Genomic DNA, 14,682 nt, shown 5'->3' with positions numbered 1-14,682 from the left:
CGCCGTTTCCGGCGTCGTCTTCTCTTCTGCTGCTGCGTCGGTGCGGCCGCGGCCGCTTCGCCGCCCCCGGCACGGTTGCGGCTTGAGAAAGCTGCACAACCGCGCCAACTGGCGATGTGCGGGCCGCCACACCGGACACAACTCGGCAGAGCGTTGCTGCCGCGGTCGCAGGCGCGGCTGTCGTGCTCAACTGAGCACTTGACGCACCGCGCCGCGTTGCGGCAATACTTCGCAACGTGGCCATCGCCCTGGCACCTGAAGCACTGGGGCTGAGGGTCCATGGCGGTCGGGAGAGCCTCCGTCGTGACCGGGAAGCCCAGCAACTTCCGCAAGTCGAAGATGTCGCTCCCGCCGTCGACCGTTTGCACGGTCACGGCATAGAGCGGCGCCCTCTTCCTGTTGGTCCGGTTGTGCAACCTTGCGGCTGCATTACCAAACCCGGCTCGCAGCAGCCCTTCCCGGACCGCTGCCTCATCACAGCACCAAGGTAACCCCCTGAGGAGTGCCTTAGTCGTCTTCATCCTTCCTACGGAAGGTGCCTTCTCACGCGCCGGCGGCGCGTCGACGATGTGGTCGGCCACTGCGACCTTGATCGCCCTGTGGTCGGCCACGTTTACGGCTCGAACGCAGATCAGCGAGTCTGTATCGACAGACTCGTAGACCACCTCGTTCCGAGCGCAATTCGTCATGGTGTCGAACAGCGCTGTCCACCCGCCTTTGCACTTGACGTACAAAGGGGGGACAGGCCGCGACTCGTCTTCTCGGGAGTTCCTTGCCCGGTCGGCAGACTCGGTGAGTTGCACAACCGAAGGACCCTTCGTAGCGGCAGGTTTCCTCTGCCCGCTCTCCACGAATCTCGACACTTCGCCAGAACCTGGGTAGTATGACACTTCCCGCAATGTCGCGAGATATCAACGCTGTCACCCGGCTGGAGACCCGAGAAACCTTCATCAATTATGAATTACCTCGAAGAAAATGGTCTTTTGGCACACAGTGATCACGGATTTAGGAAACATCGTTCTTTTGAAACACAACTAGCTCTTTACTCGCACGAAGTGTTGAGTGCTATCGAAAGGATTTCCGGAAGGCTTTTGACACTGTACCACACAAGATCAGAGCGTGGAATGTTAGATCCCTTAATCGCGCAAGTTGGTTAGAAAAGCTAAAAAGGGAGATAGATAGGTTGAAATGGGATACAGTGGGAATTAATGAAGTTCGGTGAAAGGACTTCTGGTTAGGTATACAAGGGATTATAAATACAAAATCAAATATGGGTAATACAGAAGTAGATTTAATAATGAATAAGAAGATAGGAAGCGGGAAAGCTACTATGAACACCATAGTGAACGCGTTATCGCAGCCAAAATGGGCACAGAGCCAACACCCACCAAGCAGAACATATGCCAAGTAGCTCCGCAGATCATGAGGAGATTGAAGAAATGTATGATGGGATACAAGAAATTATTCAGATATTTAAGGGAGAAGAAAATTTAATTGTGGTGAGGACTAGAATCGTTAGTAGGAAAAGGAAAAATAGTAGGTGAATATGGACTGGGTGGGAAAGGAATGAAAGAGGAAGACGCCAGTAGAATTTTGCACAGAACGTAAGTTAATCATCACTAACTCCTGGTTTAAGAATCGTGAAAGAAGGCTGTACGAGGGGCGTTTGAAAAGTTCGTGCAAAGTCCGAGAGATGGCACCAACGACTCGTATCGTGGTCATGTTTAGTTAGTAGCATCTTTGGAAGGAACGCACACCAAGTTTCAGCCATATTGGTCTCTTTCTTTGTGTTTGGCATTCGTGTGAATCATGGAAGTCGAGTGATTGTCAAAAAATGGACGAAAAAGAATTTCTTGTGGTGATTGAAGTCAAAAGGCAAGGCAAAACACCTTGGTAGACTAAAGAGAAGCTTGATAAACATTACGGTGACTCTGCACCTTCGATTAGAACACTTTGTAAGTGGTTTCAAAATTTTCGAAGTGGCCATATGGGCACAGGTGATGGTGAATGTTCTGGACGCCCTGTGGAGGTTACGATTCCAGAAATAATTGATAAAATCCATGATATGATGATGAATGACAGAAGAGTTAAGGTGCGTGAGATTGCTAGTTCTGTGGACATCTCGAATGAACGGGTACATAATATTTTGCATAAACATTTGGATATGAGAAAGCTATCCCCAACATGGGTTCCGCGATTGCTCACTCTTGACCAAAAACGGAATCGTGTGAAGTGTTGTAAGGATGGTTTGCAGCTGTTCAGGAAGAATCAGCAGGACTTTAAGCGTCGTTTCGTCACTGTGGATGAAACATGGATACATTACTATACTCCTGAGACCTAACAACAATCTAAACAATGGGCTACCAAGCGAGAATCTGCACCAAAAAAGGAGATGACCAGTCCTTCGGCCAGAAAAGTTATGGCGACTGTCTTTTGGGATTCGCAAGGGATAATCCTCATCGACTGTCTGGAAAATGGTAAAACTATTACAGGTGCATGCTATTCATCGTTATTAGACCGTCTGAAAACCGAGTTGCAAGAAAAACGTCGGCAATTGGACAGCAAAAAAGTCCTTTTCCATCATGACAATGCTCCAGCACACACCTCAGCAGTTGTGGTCGCAAAATTAATGGAAATAAGATTCCAACTCCTTTCACATCCCCCCTATTCTCCAGACTTGGCTCCCTCGGACTACCATTTGTTCCCCAGTTTGAAGATATGGCTGGTGGGACAAAGATTTTATTCAAACTAGAAGGTGATTGCAGCAACTAATAGCTACTTTGCAGACTTGGACAATTCCTATTATTCGGAAGGGATTAACAAATTAGAATGGCGTTGGACGAAGTGTATAAGTCTAAAAGGAGACTATGTAGAAAAATAAAAAAGGTTTACCCCAAACAAGTAAGTAGTTTTTATTTTTGTACGGACTTTTCAAACGCCCCTCGTATACATGAAAGAGACCTGGAGCCATCGAAAGGTTCAAACCGCTTTATATAACGGTAAGACAGAGATTTCGGAAACCGATTTTAAATCGTAAGACATTTTCAGGGGCAGCTGCGGACTCAGACCTAACTTTATTGGTAACGAAATATGGATTAAAACTGAAGAAATTGCAAAAGCGTAGGAAATTAAGGAGGTGGGACCTGGACAAGTTGAAGGAACCAGAGGTTCCTGAGAACCTCACAGGGAGCATTAGGCAACGATTGACTCGAAGAGAGAAAAGGTGTACAGCAGAAGACGAATGGGAAGCGCTGAGAGATGAAGTAGTGAAAGCAGCAGAGGATGAAGTAGGTAAAAAGAAAAGGCCTAGCAGAAATTCTTGGACATCACAGGAGACACTGAATTTAGTTGATCAAAGGAGTAAATATAACAATGCAGCAAATGAAGCAGGTGAAATGAAAAACGAACGTCTAAAAAAAAAGAGAGTGACAGGAAGTGCGAAATGGCTAAGCACGAATGGCCAGACGGCAAATGATAGAATTTAAAGCACGCTTCACTAGGGGAAGGATAGACACCGTCTATAGAAGTAATGAAGAGGCCTTTGGAAAAAAGAGAATCATCTGTGTTAATACCAAGAGCTCAGACGGAAAACCAGCCCTAAGTAAAATAGGGAGGGTGAAGGGTGGACGGAGTATATAGAGGGTCTATACAAGGGAGATGAAGCTAACATAATAGAAATGGAAGGGGACGTAAATGAAGATGAGATGGGAGATATGAAGCTGCGAGAACAATCTGACAACGCATTGAAAGACCTAAATCGCAGCAAGGCCCCAGAAGTAGAAGACTTTCAATCAGAATTGTTGCCAGGCCTGGGAAAGCGGCCGTGACAAAACTCTTCCACCTCGTGTGCAAGGTGTGTGAGACATACGAATTATCCCAGACTTTAAGAAGAGTGCAATAATTCGAGTTCCAAAGAAACCAGGTGCTGACAGGTGTGGACATTACCGACCTGTCAGTTTAATATGTCATGGTTGCAAAATAGTAACGCGAATTCTGTACAGAAGAACGGAAAGACTGGTAGAAGCTGACCTCGCGGAAGATCAGTTTTGGTTCGGGAGAAATATGGCAGAACGCGAGGCAATACTGACCCTACGACTAATCTTAGAGGATATCTTAAGGCAAACCTACGTTTATAGCATTTGCACACTTAGAGAAAGCTTCTGTCAAGGTTGACTGGAATGGTCTCTTTGAAATTCTGATGGTAACAGGAATAAAACAGAGGGAGTGAATGGCTATTTACAACTTGTACGGAAACCAGACGGCAGTTACAGGAGTCGAGGGCACGGAAGGAAAGCAGTGGTTAAGAAAGGAGTGAGACTGTGTTGTGAGCTATCCCCGATGTTATTCAGTCTGTGCATTGAACGAGCAGTAACGGAAACAAAGGAAAAATCTAGAGTAGGAATTAGAATCTAAGGAGAAGAATGAAAAACTTTGTGGTATACCGATGTCATTGCAGTTCTCTCAGAGAGAGAAAAGGACTTGAATGAGCAGTTGAACGGAATGAACAGTTTCTTGAAAGGAGGATATAAGATGAACGTTAACAAATGCAAAACAAGAGTAATGGCATGTAGTGAATTAAATCAGATGGTGCTGAATGAATTAGATTGGGAAATGAGACACTTAAAATAGTAGATGAGTTTTGTTATTTGGACAACAAAACATGATTAGGTCTGAAGTAGCAAGGATATAAAACACATACTAGTAATGGCAAGAAAAGCGTTTTTGAAGAAGAGAAATTTATTAACATTGATTACAGAGTTAAGTGTTAGGAAGTGTTTCCTGAAAGTATTTGCGTGGAGTGTAGCACTGTATGGAAGTGAACCATGGACGATAAACAATTTAGTCAAGAAGAGAACAGAAACTTTTGAAACATGGTGATACAGAAGGAAGTTGGAAATTAGATGAGTAAATCACGTAACTAATGAGAGATACTGGGTAGAATTGAGGAGAAATGAAATTTGTGGCACAACCTGACTATAAGAAGGGTTCGGTTGAATAGACATATCCTGAGATATCAAGGGATCACCAATTCAGTATTAGAGGGAAGTGTGTTGTGTAGTGTGTGGCGAGGAGGTTAAAATTATAGAGGGAGACCAAGAAATGAATACAGTAAGCAGATTCAGAATTATGTAAGATGCAATAGCTACTCGGGGATGATGACGCTTCCACAGGATAAAGTACCATGAAGAATTGCATGAAACGAGTATTCTGATTGAAGACCGCAACAACAAATCTCAAATTGATACGTTTACCCTTCTCCATCATCACTGAAAGTTTGTAGCATTATCACCGAACCACTCTGTGTTTCCTCGTCTCCAAATGTTGAAAGCTCCCTGCTACCATCACAAGCCTCCGTCTTTGGTCCTTCTTCATTCATTCCCATCGACGCGCAAGTTGCCGAAGTGGTGTCAAATCGAAAGACTTGCACCAGGCGAGCGGTCTACCCGACGGGAGGCCCTCGTCACACGCCATTAATTTACCGGAACCATCTGTGTCCGGCAGACTGTTTATTTATTCACATCTGTTTGGCTATTTTCGCAAAATACACATGGTCTCAGACTTAACTAGGTGTTGGGAAGAAACCTCTTCCCACCCAAATTTGATGTTATGAGATTGCATACTTGCACGTAGCAACTATACATGTTCGGCACGAAGCCAAATAAGGTTAGGCAACACCAAAAAACAAATAAACCTTATGTATAGCAGCACAGATTTAGTAAAAGAAACATTACACTTCTTAAATTTAATCTGAAGATTGTATGGCATTAGCACAAAATTCACTTGCACTGAACTCTCTTTAACTCATCTGGTGCTGAGTGTATGGCAATATAGATTTACAATAATTTATTATTAGAAACATTACAGTTCTTAACTTTAATATGAAGACGTTGTGTGGGACTAGTTCAACACGTATACTGATCTGTCTTCAGTCTAGTGCTGAATTCAGTGAACGATAGCCGCGGTGACTTATAGACTGTCCAGTTCCGTTCTACTCGGCGGCTAGTATATACACAGTCCTGATCTTTTTGACGTTCCATGACGCTGACGCTACACCGTGTTACTGAATGTGAGAAGCCATATGTCCTCATATATCCGCGTTTGGCAGGTAGATGTCCACTTGGGAACTGAGTGACGTGTGGCGGATGCATAAAATAGTCTTTGTCATGTTTTTCCCTCTCCGGACACTAGTCTTAATTCAGTGCTGCCTGAGTTGCTATGTGCACTATGAATGTCTCTCGTGCCGCTGGAAGATGCAGCAACATCTGTGTTATTGTTGAGTAACTGAGGATGGGTTAAATGACGATCTGTTTGGTTGTAGAAAAGATAAAGGCACCAGAGAGGCAGTTCTGACGTTCCGATATATAATGGAAGTAAGACTGACGAAAAAACAAGACACGTTCATAGAATTTGTCGTTGTTGAAAAAGCATCCGACGGTATTGAATGGCGCAAGATGTTCGAAATTCTGAGAAAAAGAGGGGTAAGCTACAGGAAAAGAGGGGAAATATACAATATGTACAAGAACCAAGAGGGAACAACAAAAATCGAAAACCAGGAACGATGTTTTCGGCTAAAAAATGGTGTAAGCGATGTAGACTTTCGCCCCTACTGTTCGATCGGTACATAGAAGAAACGATTCACAATGCCATTTAGGATCCCAAAAGTCACACTCGTCAAGGGCCTGAGAGAACAGACATTTTGTTCTTTCTGTCGAACAGGATCGTTCAGCCACGTCACATTCCTTGTGTCAGGAAATGGGCTCACTCGTAACAAGACAAATACCCACACGGATAGTGCGACGATGGTTGGAGCAGCACTTGCTCTGAGCACGGCTACCATTGTTGCGGTTTCCCCTGACGTGGCTACAGAGAAAGGCGCGGCGACTATGGTACACCCAACGACATCACTTGACGGCGTCCTTTCAGACGAGTCCTAGTTCTGCGTACAGTTGCAACTTGTATGTAGGTGCGTGTGGAGGCTCAGCCTGGAACATACGTTACCACATCGCGTTCATCACTGTCATGCGGGCCCACCACCTGGCCTGACGGTGTGGAGTGCTATTGGGTACACAAAACGATCACCTACGATTCACATAGCCGGTAATGTCGATAGAAACCGTTGCATTTGTCGTGTGTTAAGTCCGGTGTCCGTGCCCTATCTTTGAGGTCCCTGCTATATTATGTTTCACCACTATAATGCACGACATCAAGTTGTTGCCTTTGGTGTCTTGACTTATCTCGATACAGAGAGTGTTGGATTGTCGCCCTGGCCAGCACGACCTCATGTTCTGAAAACATCTGGTTATGGGATGCCGACACATTAGCACATCACTGAGCGCCAGCTACTACAGCTGATGAACATAGGTATAAAACTGAAGCAGCATGAAGAGACGTAACTATATCTGGGATCCAAGCTTAGTTTGATTTGATGTCCATCTGGGTTAAAGCCATTGTCTCTGTCAGAGGTGTCAATTTTTTTAACTAAATTTCTCACCCTACGTACCCAAATGACAAACAAATTTCATCGTGTATTCTTCCTACTACAATGAAAGAAATGTTCAAGAGTGGGATTAAAATTCAAAATGGTTCAAATGGCTCTGAGCACTATGGGACTCAACTTCTGAGGTCATCAGTCCCCTAGAACTTAGAACTACTTAAACCTAACTAACCTAAGGATATCACCGACATCCATTCCCGAGGCAGGATTCGAACCCGGGACCGTAGCGCCCAGAACCGCTCGGCCACCCCGACCGGCTTAAAATTCAAGATGAAAGGATAGCAATGATAAGATTCGCTGATGACATACCATCAGCGAAAGGGAAGGAGAATTACAGGACATATTGAAATGAATACAGAATATGAATTGTGGGTAAATTGCAGAAAGGCGAAAGTAATGAGAGGTAGCAGAAATGAGAACAGCGAGAAATTTAACATCAGAACTGGGGATTACGATGTAGACGAAGTTAAAGAATTCTGCTACTTAGGCCACAAAATAGCCCACGATTGACGGAGAAGGAGGACAAAAAGCAGACTAGCACTGGCAAAACGGACATTCCTGGCCAAGAGAAGACTACTAGTTTCAAACATTGGCCGTAATTTGAGAAAGACATTTCCGAGAATGTATGTTTCAAGCACAGCATATTGTGGTAGTGAAATATGGGCTATGGGAAAACCTCAACAGAAGAGAATCGAAGCATTGGAGATTTGGTGCTACAGACCAATTTTGAAAATTTGGGGGACAGATAAGGTAAGAAATGAAGAGATTCCGCGCAGAATCGGCGAGGGAAGTAATATATGGAAAACACTGACAAGAAGTAGGGACATAATTATAGGATATCAAAAAGTACCTTCAGTGGTACCAGAGGGAGCTGTAGAGGGTGAAACTGTAGAGGAAGACAGAGACTGGAACACACCCAGCAAATAATTGAAGACGTAGGTTGCAGTAGTTACTCAGAGATTAAAAGGGTGTTACAGGAGGGTAATTCGTGGTGGGCCGCATCAAACCAATCACAAGACTGATGACTCAAAAACAAAAAACAAAAAAAGTCAAAAGTCATATTCTGTCTTTCGGGGGAGGTCACAGGACGTTTGTAACTCTTTTGTCGTTAGATTGTCCCTGATCAGACTGTTTGTTGATCTTTTTGAACGTGCGTAGCTTTTTCTGGCGGTTTCATGGAATCATTCAAGGACTCTCGATTCTCCTACTGCTTCGTGTAGGAAGATAGCCGATAAATGTGGTGCCGTGTGAAAAGTTATTCTGAGCCTCTCGCTCCGAAGTGTTTGGAGCGTCGGGTGAGGGTGTGAGCTGTGTTTCCTCCCATAGTACAAGCATAATTCGTCACTATTATGATAAAGATGCAGAAGATTCAGAGACCACATTGCACGGAGAGCTCTGACGTATGGTTTAGTAAGGGTTAAAGAACCCCTAGTCGTTGGAGTGTCTTCTTTCCGGTGTCCCGACAGGTGAGCTTTGTGTCCAAAATGGCAGCGAGATCTTAGGCTCCTTTCGTTCACTTAATGAGCTGTCCGAAGACATGGTGCTAGTGGGAACTATGGCCTGCCTCTTCGTCGTGTTGGAAGTTGCCCGGGTTGATAGTCCGATGGAAGCTTCCTGTAGTCTGTGGAGCACTGCTTGCGACCTTAGGAGGATAGTGTCGTCTGCCTGTACTGCTCTGGTGACAGAAACCACCTGGAGCACGTCAGCGGTGTAAAATGAGCCTACTGGTCAAAGTGCTCAACCCTGCAGCACGGCGGCGTCGATCGATCGGCGCTGACCACAGACGTCCCCCACTGTAGGTCGGTCGCGATCCAGTTGCTCGTATTCGGTGTGAAATAATAGTGCGAACAGATTATGAGGCAGCCCCTGATGTCAGACGCCATCAAAGGCCCGGGAGATGTCCGTGAAGATAATCTGCAGTACTCATTGCTGAAGGCCAATATGGTTTATTCAGTCAAATGATGAAAATGCAGCGTGGTCGAAGTCTACAGCCACTGCCGCCACAAATCTGAGCACCGCCAACGCATTCATTAAACGTTTATTAAAATGTCCGCTTAGAAAAATATTCAACATAACTGTCAGCTTACACCTATTCTGTCATTCTTCAGTTTCTCTCGGAGTATTTGTTGATCTAACAGTCCACGGGCGTCCAACCAGTCCGTAGCATGAAACGGACCCACTGGAGTGTGTCAGTGGACTGTTCAGTCAGCAACGTCCGTTTCCTTCCATATTTTCACACAGCTGATCGTGTTGCATAGACTGCTTTTTAAAATAGAAGAATAGTTAGCAAGCACAATGATGACAACTGACGACATAACGATGTCATATTGTGTGTGAATCATTGCGGAGCACAGCTATAGAGAAGTTATGACCAACAAAATTAAGATCCATATTGCAACTGAACCGATTAAAGATACACGTAATTATTTCTTTATTTTTGTGACAACGTCTGCAGAAAATGGAATCTCCTACCGAGTTCTCCCGGCGGTGCCTTTCCTCTTGGCGACGTAATTTCGAAATAGGTGGTACGCTCCTGTGGGACCAAACTGCTGAGGTCATCGGTCCCTAGGCTTACACACTACTTAATCTAACTTAAACTAACTTACGCTAAGGACCACACGCACACCCATGCCCGAGAGAGGAGTCGAATCTCCGACCGGCGGAGCCGCACGAAGCGTGGCAAGGCGTCTTGACCGAGCGGCTAATCCCGGTCTACTTGACGTGAGTAAATCCGGTTCTAGGGTAGAGAACGCACGGTTTCATTCTAGGCCAATGTCAGTGTTATTTTTACCAAATTAGGTGCTATTTTAAGCAAATTCTGGTCTAATTTTTTACCAGTTGTAGAGTTCTTCCCAAACTCCTTAATTCTAAATAGGATATCTTCTTTATTCGTGTCTTGTCTCATTATTTTACATTATCACGGTAAAAATAAGAATTCAGCTATCAGTTAAATTGTTCTGTGGTGGCCATTAAAGCTGCAGTACGAGGATGGATAGCAAATAATGATGTGTTAAAAATGGTACCGATAGGAATAAACGGAAATAAAAGAAATTTGATAAATATTGTAAACTTAGGCTGCACATACAATGTAGAAAAAAAAGGAAACCGCCACTCACGATGATTGTCATAGTAGTTCACATAGATGTAGAACGTTAACTTGTAGTAGACTATTGATGTTACTGAAAAACTGAACTAGAATAAGTAAATAAACAAGTAAACTAGTTTCATGTCCCATCCAACCGTCCAAGAGAGAGAGAGAGAGAGAGAGTTGTCCGTTACTGGCGTAGGAAACGGTCATGATGCTGTAGGTGTAGTTGAGGGAAAGCGAAGAAACATAATTTAGACGACTGGACGATAAATTTAACAGCGCTTCGACCTGACTGGCCATAGTTCTCAAAGAAACGACAGCACATATTGCAAATCACACTTTCGTCTCCATGAAGATTTCTTGCCTTTGCCAACGCGGAATCGACCGGGATTTATACAGAGCGGAATAACAGAAACAACGTCTCCGTTAAAAAAAAAAAAAAAAAAAAACTTGTTTGATTGTTGCCCCGTTAGGTTTCTTCTATAACACAATATGGTTCCTGTTATGCTTATTTTTCTGTTATTGTTAAGATCGAAACCGCGTGACAACAAAGCGACAGTAGGTGCCAGTAAAATTATCGCATTGTGTCTGTGACCTACACGTTCGAATCAGTGGAGTATATTAATAATTCTTATGTTAGGTAACTCTGTATGCAACTGAATAAAGTCAGTATTTGATATGACATACACTGTTCGCCTCAATGTATTAAGGTATCATGGGTGACTGTGTGTGCTGACATTCCTACACAAGTGCTCTTGTTTCACTTCCAGTTATTGTGCCCGCTGGACTAAAAGCAAATTTCAGAACAGGACACTAGACCATACGTCACATTATCAAACTGCTTAAAGATTTGCGGAAGTGAAATGTTGCACAGCTTCATAAAAGTCTAATCAGGTTCATAAAAGACGCCTTTCATAATCGAAGCTTCTCGCCACAGTAAATTGAGCTCCGTGGATTAGCCACCAGTTTCATACCCTGGCGCACTTCTAGTTTAAACTTCACGTGTAGGGTAGTTTATATGCATAAGCTTTGTTCCGGCTACATGTCCCCGCAGAAAAGCTCGCGCGCACTAGATTGACAACCGCTCTCCTGGGCTGCATTCCTAGCCCCGTAAAACTACATAATTAGAATACTTCTGTCATCGGATTTGCCTTATGCAAAATATAAACTCAGTTTTATGTGAACTCAAACTCATTTCACTGTTACTGTGCCGTTGTCATTGAAGTTTATTATTCATTATGAAAATAAGACATTTCTTGGAGCTAACACGTTTACCTTTGCGCATTATCTGTTCGCCTTCTCTCCTATTGCATTTTATGGCGTGTAGGTACGTTCGAATTTTACACTTTTCGCATATATGGCTACTACATACTACAAAATAAGTTTAGAACAGAAAAAACGTTTGTTTCAAGGTAAAAATGCAGTAATCAAAGTCGCTTACTGCCAATTTGTAACGCAAATGAACAAGTTACCTAGTTTTATGCCTTCTTGAATCTTGCTTATTATGCACGTCTGTGGCGCGCCGTGGCACGCTTACTATCAGTTTATGGACGCCTCTGAGTAATTGTAACAATGTCTGGGAGTGTCTGTGGAGAATGTGAGCGATCAGAAACATTCGTTTCCACTATGATCCGTGCACTCTAAGTGCTGTTGCTTTTCGCTGTTGAGCGGCGCAATTGATACGTTTGCTACCTTCCTCAGTCATGAACTTAGCACTTATGCACATCAACAAAAATTAAATCAACACCGCATTCCTCGGAAATAGTTGCGCAAATGCTCGACGAATACTGCAAGTATACCGCAGAATACTTAACGCCCGTGGGATTAGTATCAAAATCCTTCTACTTCAGTACACAATCCCACCCTAAAACAAGACATCACCACCTCCAAATGTAAGTAGCTCTTGAACTTTCTGATACTTTTCACAGTGTATTTTACGTCAACACACCATTTTTCGTCTTCTACCTGACCTAAGCTATATCCATGTTTCATCTATAAACACGGTATTACGCCATTTATTCAACGCCTAATGTCGATCTCGAATGTCCCATCGCGTGCTCTTCACACAATGACGACGATCGTGAGACACACGCGCTACGGTCTCAAGGACTGTAACCGCTCACTATGCAGCCGACTGCATATACCTTCCGGAGATACATGACCCGCGTTCATCTCGTAATTGAGGAGCAGTCGAAAGTGGTATTCTCTGTGTTGTTACGAGTGACAACCATTTTCACGTAGTGTTGTGGACCTCTGTCGACCTTTGACCGCTTGGTACGTCACGCCTTTGGTGTCCAGATACCTTTTCCACGTCTTCACTACTCCGTGAAAACTTCAAGGTATACGAAATGGAGACATCAGAACCACGAGTATTATCCGACGCACCTCAAGAAAGTGTGATAGGACCGGTAGTATTTACGAAACACCGGGCGTATCGAAACCACGCTATTAAACTTCGAGGGCAATGAAGGTGCTACAACTAAATTGAAAATGCCGAAAACACTCGAAACTGGTTTTCACCAATGTTAAGTAGGAACTGAAATAATCAGTTACAGGCCTACTCTCTCAACATCGCTGCATCTCCCTACAAAAATTACTATATCCGCCTTTTTAAACTTGTATTGTGAAGGGTGACATTTTCAAACATTAGTTCCTATCCACGATTTGTTCCTGAAGACATGCCATACAGTCCCACGACGTTGATAGGTGTGTGTTTGTGTAAAGTATATGAGCTAGTCTTTTAGATAGTGATAAATAGGCCGTGCGGTTCTAGGCGCTACAGTCTGGAACCGCGAGACCGCTACGGTCGCAGGTTCGAATCCTGCCTCGGGCATGGATGTGTATGATGTCCTTAGGTTAGTTAGGTTTAAGTAGTTCTAAGTTCTAGGGGACTGATGACCTCAGAAGTTGAATCCCATAGTGCTCAGAGCCACATGGAACCAAGTGATAAATAACCTTTATATTTCGATGACATACAGAATGAAATATGTAATGCACAAAGAATCGTTTGTCTCACTATCTGGCCCGAAAACAGCTATAAGGCAATGACACGGCACACACTTTCATAAATTGCGTGCAGTGGAAGGGGAAAAAGGACATGCATGTCTTAAAACAATATGTAATATATGAATGAACAATTTCGTGAAAGTAATAGGTTGCGTGAGCATGTTTGGGTACACAAAAATTCGGAATGCAGAGAATAGCTAATTAGCTGAAAAATTATTTTACACAAGTCTGAAATGATATCGGCCGTAGGATCGAACGCGGCCTCAGCTTACGAGATTCCTGAAAACAAACAACTATGCAAGGAAATTATACTATGAGCCAATAATAATAATAATAATAATAATAATAAATCCCCACACTGTGACTGAATGCCTTTTTATCAAAGTAGCTGCGAAGAAAATGCTTGGGTTCCACAAAAAGACAATGTGGCCGCTTTACAGCGTGAAACGTTTAAGCAAAGTTTGTATGCAGTAGGATACGTTTCTAATAAATACAGTCGCCACACATGGTAGTATACTGATGTACAGACCTCGAAAAGCAGTGAACGCAGTATACAAACTCGTAACTGTAATATAAGTCAGAGAGGTTTACCAAACATTGTTGAGCACGTCATTCAAAATCATCAGTAGAACAATAAAGTCACACTCGTTGAACTGTTATCATTGAAGGTATGGAGATTTCCGCAGTTAAATAAAGTTATAAATGATGCTGTATCCGGCTTCGAGGACCTCATAATTCGCAATCTCTCCGAATCTATTCCACTGCGCGTAAGCATGCGGAAGGATTTCAACGCCCGCAGCAATATTAATAAACGAACCTGGCTAACCCGAAGCGATAAACTGCACGTCAGCATAAAATATTAAATGGTGTTATTTTACCAGACATCTCCCAGACTGCTCAATAACATGGCTCTTCATCAACTTCATGAACAGCATGCATCCTTAAAAGTTTACTACTTCTCATTCATATATTAACACAGTACACGTATTAACCATGTTATGAATAAATTTCACGAATGCTTGTCTAGATCTGGTCCTCCATCATCTTCAAACTCAATTTAAAATTACAAACACTTTCAAAATATAAAAATTGT

This window comes from Schistocerca serialis, chromosome 4 (genome assembly GCF_023864345.2).
Source record: "Schistocerca serialis cubense isolate TAMUIC-IGC-003099 chromosome 4, iqSchSeri2.2, whole genome shotgun sequence".
Classification (NCBI taxonomy): Eukaryota; Metazoa; Arthropoda; class Insecta; order Orthoptera; family Acrididae; genus Schistocerca; species Schistocerca serialis.
This window is presented reverse-complemented; position numbering follows the sequence as displayed.